The sequence below is a fragment of the Dama dama genome, chromosome 7, assembly GCF_033118175.1.
Source record: "Dama dama isolate Ldn47 chromosome 7, ASM3311817v1, whole genome shotgun sequence".
Taxonomy (NCBI): Eukaryota; Metazoa; Chordata; class Mammalia; order Artiodactyla; family Cervidae; genus Dama; species Dama dama.
In genome coordinates this window covers 42801618-42819122 of record NC_083687.1, presented here as the reverse complement: position 1 = coordinate 42819122, position 17505 = coordinate 42801618, and positions in this window count along the sequence as shown.

The following is a 17505-nucleotide window of genomic DNA, read 5'->3' as shown; positions in this document are numbered from 1 at the left end:
TAGTTCCTCCTTTGTACTTATCATTATCTAGCATGCTATATATTTTGTCTGCATCACCAGAAAGTACTGGGACTTTATTGGCTTTTTAAAATGATGTGTCCCCATTGCCTGAACAGGGCCTAACAGGTAGTAGGTGCTCAATAAACATTTATTAAGTTAATAAGGGAATGACTCATGGGAGACTAGAGGTCCCAGAGTGCCCTCATCTTTCTGTCACCTCAGAGTGGCTGGCAAAGTGCTTTGCACATGCTTCTCAAATCCAACTGCATTCAAGAGCCAGCCACCTGGATCTGGCTATGTATATCTCCTCTGCTTTGAAGAGAGGATGTGGATTTAACTGCAATTATACAGCTGTGGTGCCATGAGGCAGGCAAACACGATGGAGGACGAGTCTTTTATAGGAAAATTCTAGGTTAATGGGCAACCCTAATTGCAAAATCTAATTAGGAAGAGGAAATCAGTTAAATTAAGAATCCTTCATGTAAGAGAACCAAATAAGCTGTTGGGCAAAATTTTTCATTCCTCGTTCACGTCAATGAGCTTCCTCAGAGAAGATGGCAAGACAGCAGGACTTCTGCAAGAGGATTTTATTGGCCCAAAAACTATGCTCTCATGACTACAGAAACTAAGAAGAAAAGAAAACCTGGCCTTTGGTCACCAGATTCCTCTTTGGCATGTGCTCAGGAGGAAGCTGCCATGTCGCCTCTCCTAAGATCGAAAGGATTATCACTGTGAAAGCCAAGGCTCTCATGGTTGAGTCTCTGCCAGCATGCTTCCCATTTGAAGAACTAATCCTCCTAATTGGTCACAATCACACCCATCTCCACTGAAGCAGGCAACACAGAAGCCCCATGCAATTCACCTCTATTGCTAAAACAGTAATTTGTCTTCTTCAGTCACTGGTCTGAAAAGACAGATTTTTTCCCCCCTTAATATTTGCAAGTATAGTGTTTATATCCTCATCTTCTGTAGCACCTTAAGAATCACAGACTCTATTCCTTTTTTCCTGAGAAATCCAATGGAAATACATTAAAATAAAGAGATAAGATTAGATGAATGTAAGAATTACCAACATCAATTCCAACAGAATTATTTTATGTAAATATATGTAGTCAGAAGCAGAATGGTAACCTTGATATCAGCTCCATCAAGACTCTAGCTAAGCTTTATCACTAATGGTATGAATTAGGGCAAGCAATAACTCTGAGTTTGTCATATGTAAAGCAGGGATAAAAATAATACCTGTTCACAGTTTTTCTGCAAAGATTAAATGAGATGACACTCATATAGCACTTAGCACTGCACCTGGAATATAGTAACTGGTCCATTAGAGCTGAATGAATAAATTAATAAACTTCCAGGTATCCTTCAAACCACTGATCCAGACCTGCTTTGTTTCTGAAACAAGACTTATTCTCATATCCCAAACCAAGTAGATCCCAAGGCTTCTCTTTACAGCTGTGCTACTGGTAACTTAAGGGACACCATTCAAGGTTCACACCCCAAGGATTTGTATATTGACTGTTACAAGTTTACTGCATATTACAGTGCTTTTCTAATAGATGGGGAAGTATTGTGAGGAAGAGGAGACTTTTTCTACTTTGCACAAAGGCACTGTAGGGACAAGGGCTGGCCCTGGATAGTAGAGACAAGCAGTGGCGCCAGCTCCCTGGATGAAAGCAAGCCGGGTTAGATGACTGGTTTTAGCCACAGTTGGGCTCATTCACAGGACTCTAAACACTGTAAGTATTGTTGAGAAGAGCTGAAAAGCTGCTCTTGCTGGTTAGTCATTTGGTTTGTAAATGTTAGCTACTGTGTTTGCTGTCCTTATTATAATCATCATAGCATCTTACTGTGTGATTTATTATGTTCAAATTCATCACAGAGGCCATGCTTCTCTTCTAAAATAGTCTGCCAGCATCATCTACCTGCCATATTGAAGATCAAAAGGCAAACCCAAGTCGGCATCATGTTGTCCTGAAACCAGCCATTCCTCCCTGGAATCATACCCTCTGCAGATCCACTTCCCTCTTTGAGCTGAAAACAGGTCCTGAGTCTGGACAGAGTACTTGAACTACCCCCAGCTGCCTTACTGGTTGATGACAAGTTCAGTTCAGTTCAGTCACTCAGTCATGTCTGACTCTTTGCAACCCCGTGAACCACAGCACGCCAGGCCTCCCTGTCCATCACCAGCTCCTGGAGTTGTCCATTGAGTCGGTGATGCCATCCAACCATCTCATCCTCTGTTGTCCCCTTCTCCTCCTGCCCTCAATCTTTCCCAGCATTAGGGTCTTTTCAAAAGAGTCAGCTCTTTACATCAGGTAGTCAAAGTATTGGAGTTTCAGCTTCAACATCAGGCCTTCCAATGAACACCCAGGACTGATCTCCTTTAGGATGGACTGGTTGGATCTCCTTGCAGCCCAAGGGACTCTCAAGAGTCTTCTCCAACACCACAGTTCAAAAGCATCAATTTTTCTGCACTCAGCTTTCTTTATAGTCCAACTCTCACATCCATAAATGACAAGAAGGATGGGCAAAATTAAACAAGGGTTGTGAGTTCTGGGAAGCAAAGTTAACCCTCAGGACAACCACAGGGCAGCAACCAGAGATGGCCTTCTGAGTGGCTACCTGAGCAAGGTGTCCTGGGAATCAGAAAGTCACAAGGACAGGACAGGCTATAGCTCCAGAACCAGGAGTCTCTCCCTTCTTTAAGCCCCCATGACACGCTATTTGTACCTCCTTATATCAGACTTGTACATGGCCTGGTCATCTTCTTGGAAGTGTGTTCACGAAGGACAAAGGTGGGAAGAACCATGACTCCTCCTTCTCCTTGCTGCTACCACGAGAGCAAGTCCATGCTGGTTGGTCAACCCACTTTTCTAATGCACTTTTCTATACCTTGATTGTCATGGTGCTGGTTACACAACTCGATGCACTTGTGAAAACCCATTGAACTGTACATCACAAAGAATGACTGTTACTGTGTGTAAATGAGGAGAGGTGATGACAGACACCATTGTTGCCTACCCAGTAACCTTTCTCCCACGCCCTGCTCCCTTACTAATTTTGTTATTCAGTCTCTCAGTCGTGTCTGACTCTTTGAGGCCCCATGGACTGCAGCACTCCAGGCTTCCCTTACTAAAATACCCTGATTGTATTCAGGTATCTATTGGATTTAGGGGAGACTGGACCCTCCCAACCTCCCTTGGAGATAAATTGTGATTAACCTAAAACAACTGGGAATCTAATTCCTCTTGTCATTTGTTGGTTTAAGAATGACCTTTGAGAATGAAAACACTATGTCAAAGAGATATTTGCACCTCCACATTTACTGCAGCATTATTTACGATGGCCTAGACATGGGAGCAGCCTAAGTGTCCAGCAACAGATGAATGGACGAAGAAGATGAGTTCCGCCATAAAAAAGAATAATATCTTGCTATTTGTGACAACATGGATGGACCTTGAGAGCAATATGCTAAGTGAAATAAACCAGACAGAGAAAGGAAAATACTGTGGCATTTGACATAATTCTTACCAATCTAATACGTGAAGCTCTAAGCTTCTGCTTGAGTTCTGCCTTTTCTTTAAAAAGGGGTTTAGGGTCCTGTACCCTCTTCTTTTGTGACTTCCAGTTGTGTGAGGATGTGATGTCTGGAGCTGCTACTGCAATCCTGTGAAGATGAGGAGAACTAGCACACAGGCAAAGGATGGCAAATCGGACAGATGGAAAGAATCTAGGTCCATCTGACAGCACTGAGCAGTTGAGTTCACTGCTCCTGAGACCCAGCCCACCCCTACTGCCCCCTGACTTAACCACTATGGAAAGTAATACATTTTTTTTTCTTATTGTTAAAGCTGCTTTATTTGGTTTTTCTGTTACCTACAGCCAAAAACATAATGATTAATACACTGGTGCCATGCTGCTAGAAATGGGTCAGGAGTTCTCCTGTGGGTTGTATCCAACAATATACACACGTCAGGTGTCTATTACACCATCGCCAAGATGCCTTGTTTGTTTTGTTGCAGAATTGTCTCTTGATTACAAGTTGACTTCTGCTACCTAAGGAGCCACTTGTAACCTAATTCAACCAATGACAAATGCTAGAAACTAAAGCCAAAATCACCTTTAAAGCTGTCGAAATTTGTCTTCATTTCTATGATGATCTTTTTCTTCTTTTTTTGGGGCTCTTTCCTGCTGGATAGAGCATTTTCAGCCCTTCACATGCACAGTGTCTGACTGAGTCTGCTCTTTTTTTTTTTTTATGTTTTTCATTTATTGATATATTTTTTTTTTTCAGTGGGTTTTGTCATACATTGACATGAATCAGCAATAGATTTACACGTATTCCCCATCCCGATCCCCCCTCCCACCTCCCTCTCCACCCGATTCCTCTGGGTCTTCCCAGTGCACCAGGCCCGAGTACTTGTCTCATGCATCCCACCTGGGCTGGTGATCTGTTTCACCATAGATAATATACATGCTGTTCTTTCGCAACATCCCACCCTCACCTTCTCCCACAGAGTTCAAAAGTCTGTTCTGTACTTCTGTGTGTCTTTTTCTGTTTTGCATATAGGGTTGTCGTTACCATCTTTCTAAATTCCATATATATGTGTTAGTATGCTGTAATGTTCTTTATCTTTCTGGCTTACTTCACTCTGTATAATGGGCTCCAGTTTCATCCATCTCATTAGAACTGGTTCAAATGAATTCTTTTTAACGGCTGAGTAATATTCCATGGTGTATATGTACCACAGCTTCCTTATCCATTCGTCTGCTGATGGGCATCTAGGTTGCTTCCATGTCCTGGCTATTATAAACAGTGCTGCGATGAACATTGGGGTGCACGTGTCTCTTTCAGATCTGGTTTCCTCAGTGTGTATGCCCAGAAGTGGGATTGCTGGGTCATATGGCAGTTCTATTTCCAGTTTTTTAAGAAATCTCCATACTGTTCTCCATAGTGGCTGTGAGTCTGCTCTTAATGAGACTTTCTGAGGACTTTTTGTTGTCTTCTGTCTAAAGCTTCATCTTTCTTTAGCATTCATTAATCTAAAAATTCTATATTCTTCCTTTCCCTCTTTTCTCAACTTTACATAAAATCAAGGTTGTCCACTGAAAGTAATGTTTAAGAATAATGTGAAGAAAGCAGTCTTTAAATCCTTGATGTCTTTTTTAAAACCACTTTATTCATCACATTATTTTTGTTTTTCATATTCTTCTCTTGGTTGAAAATGTTTATCATCCAGGAAGCCTTTTTATTCCTCTTGAACTCTTTCAGATTTGACACCTTTGTCCTTAATTAACTCAGATTTGATGATTGCCTTATTAATCCAGCAGAAAGGGTTCCTCCCATATCCTTCCAGCTCCACAATTGCAAGATAAAAAATTATCTGCTGCTGGCGTCTTTCAAGCAGTGTGCCAAGCAAGCGATTCATCAGGCAGCCAGGATTTTTCATCAGAACTCAGAACTATTTCATCAGAACTATTTCATATATCTCTCCATAAAATGCCTAGTGTAATAATTTGTTGAGTAGATGCTCAATAACTTAAATTTTTTTAATAAAACAAAGTTGAATGTTTATAGTCACTACTAGATGACAAACAACACGCGTGAATTTTGGCTGTTTTGGAACGCATAGTAAAAGGATCTCAACCCTGGCAGCATCTTGAGACCCCAATATAATTCAAGCAATTCAGGACCATCAAGGTCTGAATATTTATGATGTGAATTATCTAGTTCTAGTTACTTCACCTTCTGTTGCTGACACCTCTAGCACATTTTATTCTAATATTTAAAATATCATCTGGACTTCCCTGGTGGCCCACCGGTTAAGACTTCGTGCTTCCACTACAGGGGTCACAGGTTTGATCTCTGGTTGGAAAACGAAGATCCCACATGCCATGTGGTACAGCCAAAAAGTAGTAAAAATTATTTTTTTTAATTATTATAAAATATCTAGAATGTATAAATTAATTAGTTAGATGCCAGGAGTTTGACCCTAATAGTAAAGGTTTGCAAATGTTGGAATTGCAATACCTAGGATCTTAGTCTTCATGTGGAAGGAGGCAGGATGAAATTTGTATGAAGGTTCTCAAAATGTTGACTCAGTTTATTATATTTTGTTATTGCAATATGATATTGTCACGTGAGTGTATGTTCCTCGGCTCTTTGTCTCGTTACAACAAAAGTTTGGAGTGACGGACATTAAAGCCCCTTGGCGGGTTACAGCTCTCGGAGGACAGACCGTGTTATAGCTCTTAAATAAACCAGTGTTACAGCTCAGTGTTACAGCTCTATTTATTTAGATAATAGCAGGAAAATCCATCTTTGAGGCATGAGGGCACGTTGATCCAAAGACTCGAAAAGACGATCACCCCATCGCGCGGGGGGAGAGGGAGGGAGCAAAAAAAGGGGAGAAGAGGGCTTTGGCTCCTCTTTTTATATGTTTCTCTGTCCCTGGGCCTGCCTTATGTAAATTGGGCTTAGGCAGGAGCGTTGTTTGTTTTACCTGAGGTTCTCACTCTGGTCCTCGGACCTTCCTTTGTTCTATTTTCGCGGGCTTTTCCTTCCAGGTCTTTTAGCCACCGCCATTTTGGACTCTTTTTCCCTATTCTAACTACCTAACAATATCATATAGCCTTTTCATCTCTTGGTTTTTATTCCTTCTTACCTCTGATGGCAGCTGGATTTCATTTCATTCATTCATTTTTGTCCATTCATTCAACAATTATTTTTGTGCATCACCTGGGGGACTAATCACAGTTCTGGGTGCTGAGTATATAACAGTGAAGAGAATAGACGGAACCCCAGCACCACTGGAGCTTACATTCTAGTTTTGGAGACAGTAGAATGTAACACAACCATAAACTCATGAAGTGCCCTGTTCTTTTCGGATAAATGAGGCTGAGTAAGGAATGGAGCGATGGCCTCTCTAAAGAGGTGCCGTTTGAACTAAGGCCTGATTTTAAGAGATTTCTTGTTTTTTGGACACTCTTTTGATAATCCCTTCTTTTGTTTCTATTACAAGTATCTTGCAGCAAGGAATAGAAAGACTGAAGTCTAGTGATATGATATTCTCTGGTCCCATGATAGCAAAATAAGGAGCCTGGATCATCCAGAGCCTATTTGCAGCTCTGAAATAATAACACTTTGTTCCCACAGAACACACACAAGAAATCCATCTCATTACTTTTTCAGTATCAGAAATCTAAGTGGCCAATACTCTTTTAATGACTTTATCTTTGCGATCACTTTGTTTTGTAAACTGTGTAATGACAAGTTGGTACTACCCTAGCATTTTCATGACATAGAAAACAGGATTCAGGCATATTGGCAAGATACCCAATACTGGGGATATGTCTTCCTTTGGGGTTTGGATTGTCAACTAACTAAACCAGAGACCTGTCTAAAGGGGTTCTGATCTTGTCTACTTCCGCTTGCTCTGTTATTTTAAGGGATAAAAAAGTTCAGAAAACTCAGGAGAAAAATAAGTGAAGAGATAAACATTCAAATTTCTTAAGGCAGCTGTTTCTGATCCGGAAAAACCACCATTAAATGTTTGTCAGTGCAGGGGTCAGTGTGGGCAGGGGAGGAGGGAACAATGTTGCTATTTACAGACCTCTCGTGCTCATTTTACCTCCGGGAACTTTATGGACAGCAGATGCCAATACTCAACAACAGTCAGGACCTCCCGGTTAAAAGTCAGGTCTTATTATCTCCTGGCTAACAATTCACATTTTGAATCAGACGACCTAGACTCAAACGTAATCCTGTCTTCAGGCTTGAAAGGAAGTAAAACGCTATTTTAATCTAACACATAAGTAAAAGCAGGAAAATCCTCGCCAGAGAGTGGAAGAGGTTCACGGTTCTATTGTACTTCCTGACTGTAAATGTGTGAAAGAAACCTTCAGGAGAAGATGTTCCCCAAAGCAGCCTTTTTAAATGTTAAACCACTGCACTTTGGAAACCGAGATAAAGAGCTTTGTACGGGGAGTTGTTTCTCTGTTCCTTTCTCCCGAGCTAAACCCCCTGTGTGATAGCTTCTTCAGCGTGCTTTGTTCTGCAGAGACGTTTCATATTGCTGCAGTGCCTTCTGCCAGTAATCAAAGGCACGCTGAGTCAGACTTGGCCTTTGGAAAACAACCAGGATAATGACTGCCTGTAATTATATCAATGTTTAAATAACAATGGGTTTTTAATTTAATTTAGTGAAGGCAAAACTGAGCATATTCTAACACAATGTCTCTCCTTATAAGTGGCTACCTTGTCCTTTGGGTAATCTTAGGATAGAACCTGATAGCACAATTAGAAACATAGTAGGTGCTTTAAATATATATATATTTTTAATGAATAAATGAATGAATGCTTAATAAATGTGCTTGGTCTGATTCTGAAACACACTTATCTTCCCTTTAGAAATTTGGCCTTTTAGTCATCACTTTTTTAAGTGTTTATTTCAAAAGCATATGAATATTGAAGAGTAATTAACAACTGAAAGTAACATACAATATGCCTTCCTTAATGCTGCTGCACCCTCCCACATAAATTCATGTGATATGACTCTCCAGAGATTGTTGTTGTTCAGTTGCGTCCAACTGTTTGCGACCCCTTGGACTGCACCAAACCAGGCTTCCCTGTCCTTCACTGTCTCCCGGAGTTTGCTCAAACTCATGTCCATTTGAGTCAGTGATGCCATCCAACCATCTCATCTTCTATCGCCCCCTTCTTCCCTTGCTCTCAATCTTTCCCAGCATCAGGGTCTTTTCCAATGAGTCAGCTGTTAGCATCAGATGTCCAAGGCATTGGAGTGTCAACTTCAGCATCAGTCCTTCCAATGAATATTCAGGGTTGATTTCCTTTAGAATTGACTGGCTTGATCTTGCTGTCCAAGGGACTCTCGAGAGTCTTCTCCAGCACCACAATTTGAAAGCATCAGTTCTTCAGTGCTCAGCTGTCTTTATGGTCCATCTCTCACATACGTACATGACTACTAGAAAAACCATAGCTTTGATTATACAGACCTTTGTCGGCAAAGTGATATCTCTGCTTTTTAATATGCTGTCTAGATTTGTCATAGCTTTTCTTCCAAGGAGCAAGCGTGCTCGCCTAGGCAGCACATATACTAAAATTGTAACGATAAAAAGAAGACTTTAGGGGTATTAGTTCTATAAGAAAGAGAAGCAGTCCCTGACATTTGAGAAGTGGCCTGCCACAGCTGGACCTCAGAGTTACCAGGAGTTTGCCTGGTACTGATGGCTAGATGGGTGTCCCCCCTATTGGATATAAAAATCACAAAGAACATTAGCATCAGATAGGGTCACTTTGCAACCACGACAGACAAAGCAAACCAAAACAAAACACCATTTGAGAATCTTGTTTAAGCACAGACAAAAACACAATTCCTGTGTAAACCACAGAAACAAAACAAAAACCAAAACCCATGGACATCTTCCTATACTGGCTAACACGAGTAACTGCTGCTTCTCTAACAATTATGGCTTTAGCCTTGATTCATTTCTCCTGTCCTAGAGATAAGGTTTAATAGGATATTCAATAATAGATTTGCTACTGTTTCCTGACAGGATCCAATGCAGAGCAAAGCTCCACTTTCTTGAATGTTCTCCAAAGGTGCCTAACCAAAGCCCAACTCCTACAAAAAGTCACTTTGAAGACAGTCTTCCTGAATCCCACTGTGGTGGCCCCTGGCATACAGTCTCCATTGTTACAAGGGGCTTAAATCCTAACTCATTCATCTGCAGGTGTGTGTTTGGTGGTCTCTGGCTGGAAGGTATTGATTACATTTTGTGATTTCAGTTGCTGATATTTTCCCCAGTTCGTCATTTTCCATTTTACTTTACCAAAGTCATCTTTTTCACTATGCAAGTCTGTATTTCTAAGAAGTAAAAAATAATTTTAAATGCTCTGGATTCTGAATCATAGCAAAGGAAAATTTCCCCACCCCCAAGCTATAAAGATATTTATCCGTTTTTGCTTCTAGTACCTGTATGATTTCACTTTTTACATTTAGATCTTTGATTCAGTTGGAATATATCCAGATATGTGGTATGAAAAAGACATTAACTCTTTCTAAGTAGTCATTCAATTATCCCAGTACCACCAATAAAAAATCCAACTTTTCTTCTCTGATTTGAGAGGCCACCCTCATTACATCCTACATTTGTGTATGCAATTAGGTCTATTTCTATATTTTCTATTTTCTTCCACTGGTCTATCTGTCCATTCTTGTGCAATATCACATTGCTTTAAGACAGAAGCTTCATAATAGTTATTTCTGAAAGGGCTAGCCCCATGCTCTGCATTATGAGGTTTGCCTACTATTCTTGTTTTTGTATTTTTCCCCTTCTAGATGAATTTATAAGCAAGTTGTCTTGTTCTAGGGGAAAGCCCTAATGTTAACTTTATTGGGATTACATTAAATTTATAAACTAACTTAGGGAAAATTAGCATGTTTATGCTGTTGAGTCTTCCCACCCAAGACCATAGTGTGCCTTTCTACTTTTTCAGGTCTTCTTTTATATCCTGAGCAGAGGTTTAGAGATGACCTCACATAAGTTCTAACTGTAGGTTCATACCTAGTTCTTTTTGTCTTTTTACTGTCAAAAATAGTGTTCTCTCTTCCATTGTGTCTTATATTGGATTTTAATTAGCATATGAGGTGGTTATTGGTTTTATATGTTAATTTTATAACCTGAAACTCTATTTTTATTGTTTAGGGTAGTTTTTCACTGGATCTTTGGAATTTGCACATAGGTAAAATCATCACCTGCAGAGAGTTTTGCCTCTTCCTTTCCAATTTTTACCCTTCTGACTGCTTTTTCTTATCTGATTGTATAGGCTAGTACCGCCATCCCAATGTAAAATAGTAGTAAAGATAATGCCTCCTTGTCTTGTTAATCATGTTATTGAAAAGTTTTTAGTGTTACCACATTACTAAAATTTTGGCTTTCTATCATAAAAAGGAAGTAGTCATCAATTTCTATTCTATTGAATACTTTTAACAGGAGTGAAATTTCACATAATCAGATGCCTTATCTACCTCTGTGGAGATGATTTTATATAATCTTTCTTTTTAGGTCTCTTAAGATAAAGAATTATATTATTGAATTTTCTAATAATGAATCACCCCTGCTTTCTCAGAATAAATCCCAGTTGCTTGTTATATATTTTTAATGAGCTGATATATTGTGTGTTTTAATATTTCATTTAAGATTTTTTCCTATGATATTCATAAGTGATATTGGTCTGGAGTTTTCTTTTTGATGCAATCTAGTGTACTTATTAGTATAGTCTTTCCAGATCTGGAAGATACAAAAACAGTACTGGGAAACAGTGTTAAAGATGAAACCTGATTCCTGTAGCAATTAAAATTAAAAATGGAAAATGACACAAATTATTTCAGAAAAAAATCCATATCCGATATTTGACAAGGAAAGAGAATTTATATACCATTCATGTTTGTGACTAAAATAATCCAATGCTACTTTAAAGTTTTTAACTCTCCCTGCACAGCAACTATAATTAGAACTGAGTTCTATACACACCTTTTTTTTTTTTTTAACAGCTATCACCAAGCACATCCCCAATTTCTAAAACTGCTTTTATTCTTTAGCTGAGTAAACAGCAAAAAGTGCTGGAAGGCAAATAATCATAAATGTTCAGGGCACAGATCGGCAGCTGCTCTGGGTAAGTTTCTTGCTGTGTAAAACAGTTTGGTGTTGAAGAGAGTTAAAGAAACAACCATCTGATGTTCAGAAGTTAAGATGACAAAGTTAAAGAGCTGCCTCCCCCAAACCCATAACCCCAGTCTAAACATAAGTAAAGCATCAGTTGAATCCTAATTATGGGACAGTCTACAAAATTCCTGACCAACGCTCCTCAAAACTGTCAAAGTCATCAGAAACATGGAAAGTCTGAGACACTCTTACAGCCAAGAGGTACCTAAGGAGTACTGAAGACTAAATGTGACCTAGATGGGTTACGGGAACAGAAAAAAGACATTAGGTAAAAACTGAGAAAACATGTAAATTATGGGCTCTATTTAATAACAATATTATTGCTTCACTAATTGTGACAAATGTGATATAAAAATGTAAGATGTTAATAATAGAAGAAAATGAGTGTGATGTATAACTTTCTGTACCGTCATCACAATTTTTCTGTAAAGCTAAAACTATTCTAAAGTTAAAAGTGTATTTTTTTAAGGTTAAAGGAGCTTAAAATATAATATAGGTGTGCCTTTTCTCCTGATGCCCAAAAAGTACAGAATTAGACCAACAGGTACATGCAGAGGTGCTCATCACTAATCATCAGGGAAATGCAAATCAAAGCCACAATGAGATATTGCCTCACACCTCTTAGAACAGCCATCATTAGAAAGACAAATGATAAATGTTGATGAGGATGTAGAGAAAAGGAATGCAAATTAGTGTAGCTACTATGGATAACAGTAGGAAGTTCCTCCAAAAATTAAAGACAGAATTACCATATGATCCAGCAATTCCACTTCGGGTTATATATCCAAAGGAAATTAAAACAAAATCTCAAAGCAGTATCTGCACTTCTATATTCATAGAAGCAATATTCCATTGTATAATGGACTATTATTCAGCCATGACAAAGAAGGAAATCCTACCATTTGCAACAACATGGATGGACCTTGAGAGCAATGTGCTAAGTGAAATAAGCCAGACAGAGAAAGGCAAAATAAATGACATTGCTTGTATATGGAATCTTAAAAAAAACAAAAACAAAAACGAATCAAAGCAGATAACAGATTAGTGATTGGAGAGGCAGGAGACTGGGGTAAGAGAAATGGATACAGGTGGTCACAAGGTACAAACTTCCGGTCATAAAGTAAATAAGTTCTAGGGATGTAAAGTACAGTTTGTTGACTACAATTAATAATACTGTTTTGTATTTTTGAAAGTTATTGAGAGGATACATCTTAAAAGTTCTCATCACAAGATAAGAAAATCGGCCACCAGGTGAAGCAATGGATGTTAACTAGCCTTCCTGTAGTGACTACTTTGCAATATGCACAGGTATCAAACCATTATGTGGTATGCCTTAAACATATACAGCTTTATATGTGCATTATATCTAAAAAAAACCTGGAAAAATGTAGAATCATATTCTCCAATTCTCTACAAGATTTTTCAAACTACTTACTAGTGTCAGCTCAATTTGCAGTTTGCTTTTTCACTCAGAAGTAAATTTAGGCTTGTTATGGTGAAGACGAATGGTGGGTGGAGTGAAATGGGGAAGTGGTTTATTTGGAAGAAAATCAAAATGCAGAATCAGAGTCCCAGGAGGGACAGACTCGTTTCCTTCCTTTTACAAGAATTTGTTGATCAACAGCCCTCTCTCTTTTCTTTCCTCTGATCCTTTTCTGCTGCTCCTTTCTTTTTTCATTCTGGGGACTTGTTGGGTCAAACCTGCAAAGTAAAACAGAAACAGTCCCCCTCCAGGACTTGCTAGCTCATGATCATGAGAATGTGGAAGCCTGCCTTGAGGCCAGTCTGGTGGCTTCAGGTCATGACACACTTTCTGCGTTCCTGTTTATCATTGACTCTTGTTTTCCACAGTCTGTCCTAGAAAACAGTCAGTCCTTAACCGTGATCTCTGAGTTAGTATTCTCCAAGACCCTTAGTTCTGATTGTCCTTCTATCCTGCCCAACATGGAGATAAAGCTCTCTTGTTCTTTTGGAAGCAGCTGGAGTCACTACCCAGAAGATGTAACTGCATCTTCCTCAAGATATCCATAAAGAGGAACCAGGCCCAATTCCTCAGACGCATTTCAAAGACACACAAGCCACTTTTGCTCTAATAGCCATTTAGGTATATGGTGCTTGTTCAGGAAACCTGGGACAAAATCCATTGCAAAGGAGTTCATTATTTTAACTAGGAAGCAAACCTATCTTGAGTTTTGTGACATATCAAAGTACACAAGGGAAAAGATACAAACATGAGGCAGGTCTAGACATCACCCACGACCGCTGTTGTCCAGACAGCTGTGGGGCCTGGGGCATAGCCGGCTGCCCAGGCCAGCTGTACATTTCAGTCCCCTGCGGATATTAACCTTGGCCCTAGAATATCCTTACTGTAGTTTGGTTCCCTTTCCTTTGCATTCAGATTCCATTCAGTTCCTTCTTATCATAGAATAAAAAAAGAGGACTGTTTGTGGTTTGATTCTGGAGTGAGACAGGGAATTTGTTTGAGTTAACACAAAAATGATGTTAGAAGGGGAACGTTCTCTTAGTCTTTGGGGATACCTACCCAATACCATCAGGCTTTTAGAGAGGATGGCTCTGGTGTTCAGAAGATCACAGCATGATATAACGGGGTTTTGCCATTAATATTTTATTATGGAATATTTCAAATATATACAAAAATATGTATGTTTTGATTGTGCTGTTATCCTGGCCAACATAGAGGTAAAGCTCTCCTGTCCTTTTGGAAGCTGTACCTATAAAGAACCCCCAACCTCAACAGTTATGCTCTTAAGGCCAATCTCATTGAACATATACCACTCCCTGAAAGCCTCCCTCCCTCTCCACCTGCCCCAGTATTCTGAAGCAAATCCTAGACTGTAATCTCTTCTAGAAAGAGTAGGGCTCTTTTTCACAGCATAACCACTATTCTGCTATCACATCTCACACATGGACAGTAATTCCTTAATACGATCACATATCCTGTCAGTGCTCACTTTTGCCCATTGCCTCATAAGTATTTTTTTAATTATTTAACTCATTTATTTTAATCTGGATCAGGATAAGATCTATACTTTGCAATTGTTTGGTATGTCTCCAGTCTCTCTGATGTACAAAATTCTCTCTTTGTACCTCTCTTGCACTGGGCACAACTTTTTTTTTCTAAGTGAAACCTGATCATTTCTTCGCAGTCTGGACTAGCTGGAATTTTTCTACAGTCTAGATTTTGCTGTCTACATCCTGACATTATTTAACGTTTTACTCCTTCCCCTTGCAGACTTCCCACCCCTACGCCCCCCAACCCCCACATACCTGTTTCTTCTCTTTTAACTTGGATTCAGTGAAGTAAAGCTTTTGAGCTTAAACTCAAGGACAACAGATTGCACTGAATACGTTCTCCTTTTGAAAAAGGCAGGGCTTCCTTGGTAGCTCAGCTGGTAAAGAACCTGCCTGCAATGCAGGAGACCCCAATTCGATTCCTGGGTTGGGAAGATCCCCTGGAGAAGGGAAAGGCTACCCACTACAGTATTCTGGCCTGGAGAATTCCATGGACTATACAGTCCTTGGGATCGCAAAGAGACACAACTGAGCCACTTTCAGTTTTGAAAAACTGTTTCACTTTTTTCCCACAGACCCCACCGGTCTACCAGGTCATCCCTTAATTTGCCTGGAGGGTTGAAAGGAGAGCAGTAAATCCCAGAACACAAGCAAATCTATTTATTTTCCAGAGTTTTAAATAGAAGCACTCAGGTCCTGAGTTTCAAGCAATCAGCATTTGTCTACACAAAGTGTACTCTTCTTTATGGCAGCATTTGGTTTTTTAAAATAACCTGTTTTAACTCCTCCACCCCTCTACTGCTTGCCATCCATCCAGACACAAAGGGGGTGGGGGGGGGAAGGAGAGAAAAAAAAGTTGAAATATTTAGTATGTTGCCACCTGAGTCCATTTTAGTTACATCACACAAACTTAACACAAACAACCTGCAATGTTGATTTTAAAACAGCACAACAGGCTCCTTCCAGACTCCATGCCTCTCTTTTCCTTTCCCTTCCTGTCCCATCTGCCCCTCAATCCCCAAATGGTTTCGTGGAAAAGCAGTGGACCAGCACTGTTGAGAAGGAAATGCCGAGCTCTTTCCCAACTTGAGATTTGATTCAGATACCTGTTCTACACTCCCTGACCTGATAGAACACTGACCTCAAAAAATTAGGACTGCCGTCCAAGCACCTGAGGTTTCCTGTTTCATTACAGACTGATTATCATCAGTTCAGTTCTCTCAAACTCCAGGGAATGATTTTTTTCTTCCTGGGTCTGGCTGGAAGAGGAGCTTTTCTAGAGCACTTGGCATAGCCTTTAGTTATGCCCACTGCAAAGCAGGCTTAACTACATCCTCTCCAAGGAGCCCCACCTGGGGGCTTCTGTGCCCTCTTCCTCCCCACCTTCCTCAACACCCATTGTCTCTACTCTCCCTCCCCACTGGGCTGCACTTTGGATGAAAGATTCCTGGTTAGTTGAAGGAAAATAGTAGCTGGTCAAGAAACCTGTCCCCCTGGTGTTTCTTCTAAAACAGAGAGCAGCTCTTGAATTAGAATAGGGGAGATAAAAGAAATGGGTTTCTACTAAGATCTGCTAGTTCAGGGGAATTATTCAGTGAGGGGTGTGATCCCCACTCTAGCCTGCCCTCTTGTGCTTGGGATTCCAAGACCTTTGTGATCAAAAGCCCTGACTACTTTTGTACTGTGTTAACGCCTCACACAGTACAATGGTGATCTGGAATCTTAAAAACCTGAAATCAAATTCTACCTCTGCTATTTATGACCTTTCCTACTTTGGGCACATTTACCTCTCAAAAGTTGAATTCATACCGCATGCCTACTTTTTGGAGTCTTTAAAAATTACACATGAGCCAGAAAGAAAAAATACTCTAGTTGACATATTGCCATAAAGACAACTTAAAATAGATGTTTAATGCTTTCAGCTAATTTTCCTAGGCAAATGAATCTTTCATATAACAAATGGCAATATCAAAATCTTATGGCTTGAATTGGGATAACTGTACCTGGTTTTCTCCAGGGGAAAAAACAAGTTAACTCTCCAAAGGACCCATCTTTGAGAAGGAGCCAGTCCAAACCTGAGGATATGTAAAGTTGCACCCTTCAAGCAAATAGGGGAGAAGGGAACTAACCCAAGTTTATTTCCATGAAAGTAGAAATATGTTGGGATCGAGTTTACTGTAATGGTTGCAATCTACCATTTAGTTTATGTAGTCTCATTAGAGCTGTAGATTGGTTGTATAAAACATACATATGGAACCTATAACACATCCTCTATTTCCTCATCAGCAAAAGGAAATAAAAACAAAATTGAATGCCTCTTAAGCACTCGATTCTTCATACAACAGTATGGAATTAGATTGTGGTAAGAATCCCATATTTCAGCCAAGGAATCCTATGTCCAAGAGCAACTTGCCTGAGGTCAGTAGGTTAGTAGGCAGCTTAATCAGCAGTCCAACTCCAGTGTGCCAGTTCCAAAGTCCATGCTCCTTTTGCTGCAGTGACACAAATGAACAACATACCAGAAAATTGTTAGCAGGCATTTAGTCCTCTTGCCTGGAAAATCCCATGGACAGAGGAGCCTGATGGGCTGCAGTCCATGGGGTCGCTAAGAGTCGGACACGACTGAGCGACTTCACTTTCACTTTTCACTTTCATGCACTGGAGAAGGAAATGGCAACCCACTCCAGTGTTCTTGCCTGGAGAATTCCAGGGACGGGG